Genomic DNA, 10,434 nt, shown 5'->3' with positions numbered 1-10,434 from the left:
TCTGATCTAGTTTGATCTGATTTAATAATTTGACTAAAATTTGACCGCATTTTAATACTAATCTATAAAGAAAAACATCATCAAAATTGATCTTTTTAAATTCATCTCATCATGAGCTTTTTAAACATGTAATTTTTATAAATTTCTTAATACGCAATTAACGATAAGTGAATGATAATCAAAAGTTCTGATCTGAATCTTTCTGATTTAGTCTGATATGATTTGAATTTATTAAGGACTAAGTAATAAGGGTCTGTTCTCATACGTTTAATTTCAGTTCAGCTCAGCTCAGTTCAGTTCAGTTCATTTCAATTCAGCTCTTAATTTCCTTCTCTTATAAAATATTCATTTCATTTATGTTCAATTCAGCTCAGGTCAGCTCAGTTTAGTTCAGTTCAGTTCAGCTGAATTTAGTCTGTGAGAACATGCCCTAATTATATGAAATAAGTTGAAGAGAACAAGTCCTATGAAGGAGTTCTGTCTTCGATAACTGCAATTACTAGACATATCAAGGATCCCTATTATGGAGATAATAAGTTCGTTCTTTTGGGTCGTCATTATCTGTTGCTAGACTATGATCATTGACCTTTGGGCTAGTTAAATAGTCCAAAGCCCACTAGAATGGATCCTATGAGGTCACACAACAAAGGTATTGAGTTAAGCAAGTTAGAGACTCATTTATGGGCCTCATGAACAAGTAACCAATCATGAATTGGATTGGGCTAGTATAGTTAGATTAGAGTTATGATTTGGGCTTTGTCATGGACTCTTATTTAGATATGAGATCCATAAATAAAGTCCATGCCTAGGGTTGTATGATACACCACAGTTAACAGTTAACTGTGCTCCAAGCAACCAGTAATCCAAAACCTCTCTCTCTCTCTCTGTACCACACGCCCATCCCCTCCCTTCGTGGTGGTTCGTGATTTGTTCGTTGCTCGTTCTACTGCATAGAAGATCACGCTTGAGGTTCTTTATCTCCCTTGTTCTTGTTCGATCGCACGTGGAATCACGCTTCAAAGGTATTAATTCTAATTCTTTATGTGTTATGCATGATTTTGGGATTAGGTGTTGTATGAATATGATTCATGTTTTCCGCATTCGTACCTATAAACTCCTACAGTGGTATCAGTTACCCTATGCATGCACATATATTGAATATTAATTCTTTGATAGTCCACAATTTTAATAAAATTAGGAGAGAGAATAATTTAATTATGGTTCATTTATTATTTTAATGTGATTAAACTTATAGAATCGATTAAATGTGATTTAATTATGCTCAAATAGCCATGAAGATGACCGAATTTTAACCCTTATATGTTCGAAAATTTTGAACCCTCTAACCCTAATTTTTCGAATTTTCGAAATTTATAGCCCTAAAATATGATTTTTATGCTTGATTTTGATTTAATTCGATTTATTTTATATTTCATAATTTTAATTGGATTGATTTATGCATAAAAGTGTTTTGTGTATGATCATCGATTTAATTTTAAAAGTTAGAATTAAATTGGGATTAATTTTATGATGAACCATAATTTTTAAGATTCAATGTTGATTTAATTGAAATTTTTTTTGGACTGATTTAATTTAATTTTAATAAAAGTTATTTTAATTAAATTAAAACACACACAAAAAAAAAATCGGCAACCGCGGCTGGTGGCGCAGCCACGGCGGCTGCTGACCAGGTGCCAGTCCGAGAAGGAGGGAGGGAGGGCAGGCGGTTTATGGTGGCTGTGGGCAGCAGTGTTCAAGTGTTGCACGGCTGTTGCCACGGCTGCCAGTGCTGCTGCCCTTGCGTTAGTGGCTGCCGTCAAGGCAGTCAGCCACCGTGGCTAGCTTCGGCTAGCCAACCAAGGTGGCCGGCGTAAGTGGTACGGTTTTTCAAAAAAAAAATATATTAATTTATTTTAAAAATTATTTCAAGATAAATATGATTTATTTTGGATAAGATAAAATATTTTGAAAATATGATCTTTTTTAAAAGATAAAATCGGTTTTATTTGGATAAAATCTTTTATTTTAGGATAAAATTAAATATTCAAAAGTTGTTATATTTGATATTATCCATATTTAAAGTTGTTAATTTTGATAATTATCCATAATTTAAGTGGTTAATTTTGGATAAGATCTGTTAGGATATTCTGAGCATATTCCAAAAGGATAATAATTGATTTAAATAATGTGATTATCCCATAATTATTTTGGATAATAATTGAATTAAAATTATGTGATTGGCTAGCAATTAGGATAGAATCTCCTAAATTAGTTAGGATAACCATGGAAAATAAATATGATTTATCTTTGATAACTAAAATATGATTTGATTCTATCTCTTACCTTACAAATAATATATGATATTTTATGGATGGTTAGAAATAATATATGATATTATCTAATTGCAATAATTAATTAATTATAAATATGAGATATTTTATGCCATGTTTCCTTAATTATGATCATTCGATGTTGTAGTTTAGGAAAGCATAATGAGTGATTTATTATGTGGCACTTTATAATATATGATATTATTTATTGCTATATATAAAGACTAGTATGGCCCATAGATTCTAAATACGATCTGTGCATCGTTTCGTATTTTTGTAATCTAAATACGGTCTGCGTACCTTCAAGTATTTTTGTAATTTATTTTATTTTATTTAAGTAGTAAATAGAAAAAAATAGTATTACAGGTTGCAATTAGTCCAAGAAATCCATGGAGTGAAGGCCCAAAGGAGCAAGATGGATGAGATCCATGAAGGTTCTAGTGGGAGCTTTTTGCTTTATTAGTTTTCTTAGGATTAAGGGGCCATACTATGTCATATTTTATTTATGCATTAGTAGATTATGCATGTTAGATTTTATTTATGTTGATTGATGATGCGTTAGAGTTCACTAAATAATCACAACATAATAAATCTAGGTCCTAGAAATATTGAGGTAGCTTTTCTAATTAAATACCCAACAATCCTTTAATCGTGGGTGATGGGTCGGCCTCAGCAGAGCGTCACTTGTTATTTTAGGTATTGTGGGGTAGATCACGTTCTACATATTTAATTGGTTATACTCAACAAGGTTACCTAAAGAGTTTAGAACCTTGAAGCTAAGGGTAATAATTAAACATGTGATGGGTAATTATTCAACCAAGAATTACAAAGAGTTGTAATCAGTATAGAGTTTACTCACCTTGAAAATGTAATGCTTGATGGTAGGGCCTCAGTCCGGTTAACTTTTACACAATTAAAGGATCTTGGAATCATTTTATTCAATAGGGATCAATTAAAATTGAATAAATGCTTTAAAGTTATCAATAATTAATATCGCTTATGGTACTTTAAATTTTATTAAACATAATTGAATTTTGCGTTTACTTACAAGTAACATGTCGTTCTAATTTTATTATTATATATAAGCTCCTCGTTTGAAAATAAAGTTGAGAAACGGTCTCAAAAGGTTAAAATATAATCCATAAACCTATATTCCAATTTTGCTAAAGATGGTTCTAAAAGGCAAGTTTTAGAAATCCATGTCACATGTCTAAGGTTGGTTTTATTCAAAATGTTTGAGTAAATTTCCAACACATCTTCATTTTGAAAAGTGTTTCAGGGGATACAATGAGATGAGAGGTACAAACCCTCTAAAAGACAAGTGTAAAAGTCCAATAAAATCTCTTATCTTCAATATGATTGAATATAAGAAAGTGATTTGAAATCTCTATGATCAAAAGGTGATCAAATGACGCTATTCTTCATCCACTTTATATAAGAGTTAAATAGTTGATTAAACTCTAATATGAATAATGATTGAATAAGACTTAGCAAAATCATGAAAAGTGCTTAAAGTAGTTGAGCAAAGTATCATTTTGGACCTAAGAGAAGTGTTCTAAATGGCTCAAATGGGAAAGGTTTAAGAATATATGAGGATTGCATTAAGAAGTTATATGCCTAGAAATGCAAACAAGTTGCTACTTCTCAAACCTAGACTGCTTACATGCTAAAAGTTGTTATGAACAACAAATGTTTTAAATTAAATGGACCAATTGATTAGAAACTACCTCATATAGTTGGAAGGTAAAAGAATGGAAATGTTCCAATTTAAGAAGTATATTATAGAAATTAATTTAGCATATTGCTACTTCTTGGACATACGATGTCTTGTTTAGTTCACTCATTAAACAATGTGGTTGAACTAAAGGAAGAAGTTATGGCTAAAGGAGAAATAAATTTGCAAGTTTAGAAGCAAATGTTGCTACTTCACAAGTAGAATCTACGAGTCTGGAAGCAAAAGTTTCAACTTTACAAGTAGAACCTATATTTCACCTTACCTTGTTATTGGCTATAATTAAGTAAATGTTATTTATTCTTGCCATCATCAAAAGACCATTCAATCTTAGTAGTGACTAAGCATCGAAGATTCAAAAGATAGAATAAATGTTATTCTAAGCTTCATTGAGTCATAATGTGTTGCTAAATAGGTTTAAAGTTCTATATGATAGAAATAATTAAACCATTTCTATATATATAAGTTGTCTCTAAAATGTCAACTAATTCGAATGAAAATGAACATTGCATGCGGAAGATCCAAAGGGATGGACTTTCAATATCATTGGGTTATAAATCCATTGATATATGTAATTATCATTCTAATTTGAAATTTTTTTGACAAAGTCACTATTTAGAGAATGATGATGCGAACTTGAGGTCGAATACATATCGATGTGAAAACCAAAGGTTCAAAGGCTAGGGACGGACAATAAAATTTATTTGTTATATGATCATTTGTGCTTAGTTGAGCATAACTGTGAAAGTTTTGAAAAGTTCAAAACGTCCAGTATGAAGTTCAGTATCAACTTGACAAGATAATGATTACACTACAATATGATTGTAATTGTGAAAAGTTGAGTCAAGACATTTACTTGGCAATACATTCAAAATATTGCGATATGTTCATAATAATGATAATTAAGCCAAGATCTTGATGAACATCCAAGAGTTATGAAATCGTTTTACGACAAACTCTGAAAGAAAACCTTGTGAATTGTTTATGAAGGAAGCTATCAATCTATATGAGATATATTTTGATAATGGATGACAATTACCTATCTTCCAACCATTGTTCAAGGGATATAATTTTAAAATAAGCTACAAAACTAAACAAACTTTATATGTCAAATCAAATGTAGCAAAGATTCCATATATGATATGGATAAGAATAGTTTTTTATAAAGTCTTTCTACAAAGCAAGGAATAAAAGTTTTATTAAATCTTTTAATGCACAATCAATTCCTATACAGAGCACGGGGTACTACTACACAAATCATACTTAGCACAAAAGGTTTGTTGCTCAAGTAGGTGCCCTTATGGAAATTGTTCCAAAAGGTCAAGTGGGAGTAGTATAAATCTCGAAATAGTTTGAGAAAAGTAACAAACAAACGTGGTTCAAACCATGATTGGTTCATCTTATGCTAAATATGCCTCCTCAAAAGGCAAGTGGGAGTACAAGAATCTCGAAAAGTTTGCGAGCCTTGAAAGAGTTCAAGAAAAATGATTTCGAAAACCTTGAAGAAATTTGAGAAGTAATCGAATCAAAGCAACAATATGAGCATGACTCACCTCATGTTACAAATGACAACGCGTGGTCTCATTAAGTTTAATGGGAATAATAACCATGTGTCGAAGGTAGTACATTCCAAGTGGACATCCTCTATTGTCGTTTCTCATTGAAGCTAAACAAATTTGTTGTATGAGTTTCAATTGTTGCATAAAAACCCACAATGATGACTAACATATGTAAAAATTAGTCAAAGACATATAATTTCATATTGATTAAGAGTTCTAAAACATTCATTTTGGAACATGATGATTATGCAAGTAACAAAGATGATTTTTCAAGTTATAACTCCAAGTGGTTTAAAAACCACGAAATCTGAAATAGTATCTAAGTCTGTAAGCAAGTGTATGACACTTGAATAATTTGCCTAATTGGGTGAGACCCATTATAAGAAAAACGGACAAGAGAGAAAAGTGTTTTCTAAACAAAGCAAAGACTTGTTAAAGGATTCAACTAATTCATAGTATGACTATGACTACGATGAAAACTTTACATTAATCATGTTGCATTTTAGTGATTACTGCCTTATGAAATTTGGTAGATGGATTTCAAAACGATTTCTTGAAATTGTTCATAAAAGACGATTTGTATTTGATACAATCAAAAGTTTGAAAAACAATAATCCTAGGGATGCATAAAAGATCCTTAATGGATTGAAGTTAGCATCAGGGAGTTGATGTTCTTAATTTAGTGAGTTAATCAAATCGTTAGATGTTCTCGTAAAATGAAGAAAAGGTCTTGTGTGTTCAAGATGTTTAGTGGGAGCTATGAAGTCTTCTTGGTATAGTATAAAGAGCAAATTATTCATTGCTTGAAGAGTCAAGTGGTGGGTAGTGCGTTTTGTATGAAAAACCTTGAAGAAGAAGATGAGTACATTTGGGATTCAAGATCTATAGAGATAGGACTCAAAGGATGTTTGAGTTTGGTTAAGAAGCTTATATTAATAAGATTCTTATAAGGTTCAACGTCATATTGAAAGGAGTTTCAATCCCATATAACATGGCACATTGCTTATGATTCAATACTTTGAAAAAGGTTGATTTAATGTGTTTGAGTGATGATCCTTATGCAATATGCAAAGGATGCATCATGCATGTCATGGACTATACTCGTCTATTTGATTCATGCGTTTTAAGAACAAGTGATGATAGATTTCAATCGAAATCCAATATAACGTTGGAATACAAATTAGAAATTCCAGAGTTCCTTGCGAAAGGGCAAATAAAATTCTTAGTGTATGGAGATGAAAATGATTATAAGATTTAGAAATTGCAAAATTCATGTTTATGAGAATGTCTCATGAACTCTACTTAGTAAACCCCTTCCATTTCCAAAGCATGAGAAACATGTTAATGAAACTGGATTGAGACAAATGATGTAATTAGAAGTTGTATTTGGTTTTGGAGAAAAATAAGTTACATACGTAATACATTCATTTGCAGAATTATGTTTAATCAGAAATTTATCATTTCTCTTATTTAATCGTAGTTTCAAGATTAAATAAAATGTCCAAAATAATTATGGATTGATAAGATCGTCAAGTTAATTTATTTAAATAACCTGGTAAATGAAACCCCACAAGTGAACAAAATCCATACATTATTCCAGTTCCTAGTCTAGATTCATTAAAGTGTACATAAATGATCTCATTAAATGGACTAGCATGTAAGATTGACTGGATAGCGCTGTTTCTTCGGCTATAGGAGCGTAGTGAGGCTCGGTCAATCACATGGGTATGCATGAATGATGCATGATCGAACTATAGACCTACTTTGAAGCTCAAGTATAGAGCTTTTAGATATATTAGTGGATTCCTTTGACATGAGTGGAACATTGATTTCATTCAATGGTTGATGTAACTGTGTACATTCAAACGTCTTTTCAAAACTAGAGATTATAAAGGGTGTTTCCTGATTACCTCATGATTTGAGTGGGAGCCTTGGTTGCCACAAGATTGGATTGAGTCTACCTATTTAATTAGTAATGTGTCTTGTTCCCTTGAGGAGGGACAATTCAGAAAATGTATGGCCGTACTCAAATGGATTACAAAGTAATCATTTGTTTTGTAATTCTAACTCAGTTTCTCAAGAAAAGATTTGTAGATTAATATGATCACGACATGATATGCAATCATATTATCAAATCGACACACATTGACTTAAGGAATTTGAATATTGTGCACTTGTCTCAGATAAGTGGGAGATTGAAGGAGTTCTGTCTTCGATAAGTGCAATTACTAGATATATCAAGGATCACTACTATGGAGATAATAAGTTCGTTCTTTTGGGTTGTCATTATCTGTTGCTAGACTATGATCATTGACCTTTGGGCTAGTTAAATAGTCCAAAGCCCACTAGAATGGATCCTATGAGGTCACACAACAAAGGTATTGGGTTAAGCAAGTTAGAGGCTCATTTATGGGCCTCATGAACAAGTAACCAATCATGAATTGGATTGGGCTAGTATAGTTAGATTAGAGTTAGGACTTGGGCTTTGTCATGGACTCTTATTTAGAGATGAGATCCATAAATAAAGTCCATGCCTGGGGTTGTATGACACAACACAGTTAACAGTTAATTGTGCACCAAGCAACCAGTAATCCAAAACCTCTCTCTCTCTATACCGCACTCCCATCCCCTCCCTTCGTGGTGGTTCGTGATTTGTTCGTTGCTCGTTCTACTGCATAGAAGGTCAATTGAAGTGTTCGATTGCAACTAACTAGCATTAGTGGAGGACTTAATATGTGCCTGTGGACTAAGTAGAGGAATCACGCTTGAGGTTCTTTATCTCCCTTGTTCTTGTTCGATCGCACGTGGAATCACGCTTCAAAGGTATTAATTCTAATTCTTTATGTGTTATGCATGATCTTGGGATTAGGTGTTGTATGAATATGATTCATGTTTTCCGCATTCATACCTATAAACTCCTACAGTGGTATCAGTTACCCTATGCATGCACATATATTGAATATTAATTATTTGATAGTCCACAATTTTAATAAAATTAGGAGAGAGAATAATTTAATTATGGTTCATTTATTATTTTAATGTGATTAAACTTATGGAATCGATTAAATGTGATTTAATTATGCTCAAATAGCCATGAAGATGACCGAATTTTAACCCTTATATGTTCGAAAGAGCCTGTTCTGATTGACTGAACTAAGATGAACTAAACTAAACAAAACTTATTGGAGCTGAACTGAATATTTTATGAGAGAAGGAAATTAAGAACTGAAGTGAATTGAACTTATTAGAGATAAACAGAACTGCAAATAATCTGAAGAGAACATACTCTAATTCAATTATTGTAAGCTTATTGATGAAGAGAAATTAATGAACAATGTTTAATAGAAAATCAAGATTCAACTTGACCTCAACTAGGTAATAATTGAATTATTTTTACCATAAGCAAACTATTTTCGAAAAAGATAGCAGAGAAAAAAAAGTTGAATAGAAAGTAGTCATCAAAATTAGAGATACTCTGTATTAATTTACCGAAGGAAAAGATGTATGCAACCCTAAGAATTACTGCCTCATTAACCGAATAATAAACTCCTTAAAATGATCGAAAATCTGGAATAAAGGAAATTTATTCGTTGATAATTTAAATTACGATAGAGATCTTTATAATGCTTATATTGTTCATTTTAAAGGAAATTTATTTTGTTATTGGTTTAAAAAGAATTATTGCCTCCAAATTAAATGTGAAATCCTAGAAATGTCTTAGCTAGCTTTTTAAAAGTATGAGAAAACACTTATAAATAATTTGAAGACAATTATATCCTCAAAATATTTGTATACCTATATGCCTCTATTAATATGATGTTCATTACCTCTAATTATCCTTGTGTGATTTCATGATTTGGGTCTTATAAATAGTGTTTGCACTATTATACTATCTATAATGTTTATTGACTTATTTGTCTTTATTGACATTAATTGCATTAGCTTTTTTTTAATCTTAAAAATTGTACGGAGCATGCAAACATGTATATCCCTAAAAAATATATGTTTTTCTCTCAGTATATTGGGATTAAGTGAAAGAGCTCCCCGAACATGGCTAGTTATTGTGCGTGTGATAGTAATTATAAATTTGGATGGCATTTTTTAAATTAAATTTTAAATTTTTTAATTTTTTTTGAGGCACCTTCCCAATTAAGTTGACCATGTATATTTTATAGGAAATTTTGACATTTGTTACCACTAAAAATACCATTTTCACATTTGCTACCTGTTTATTTTTTATTTATTTTTTTTTTTTACTTTACTACCACCTAAATTAGAGTTTGTTAAAAATCACTACCACATGCCTTATTATGTTACTGTTTCTGTCAGTAGGGTCCACTCCACTGTTCAGCCACCTCACTACCACGGTACCACCTTAATCCACCCCCCTTTCCCCCATCAACGCTGCCCCGATGTTTCAAACATCATTGCCATCCCATACCCTTGCCGGTCAGCCCATTCCCCTTGCTGGCGACCAGCTCCCTGCCCCTACTCAAAGCCCCTTTCTTTCCCACAATACCTTAGAAGAATTTGACATCTACCCCTAAAACCCCCAAAATGTTCTTCCTCCACCCTCAAAAACCTTGGCCACTAGGGTTTCAGGGCTGGGTAAGGAGTGATTAGGAGGTTTCAAGGGTAGGGGAGAGGTTTTTCTAGGGTTTCGTGGGAGGGATAGGGGTTTTGCGGTGGTGTAGGGAATATTTCAAGCATTAATCCCCTAGCTTGAAACCCACTGTGATCATACACTAAAGTACGGTGGCGTCCAAAGGGAAAGAAGATAGAGTAAAAGAGTCGCTAACAAGTTTTAGGAACT

This window comes from Chenopodium quinoa, unplaced genomic scaffold, assembly GCF_001683475.1.
Source record: "Chenopodium quinoa cultivar QQ74 unplaced genomic scaffold, ASM168347v1, whole genome shotgun sequence".
NCBI classification, from domain to species: domain Eukaryota; kingdom Viridiplantae; phylum Streptophyta; class Magnoliopsida; order Caryophyllales; family Amaranthaceae; genus Chenopodium; species Chenopodium quinoa.
Note: the sequence above shows the minus strand (reverse complement) of the source record.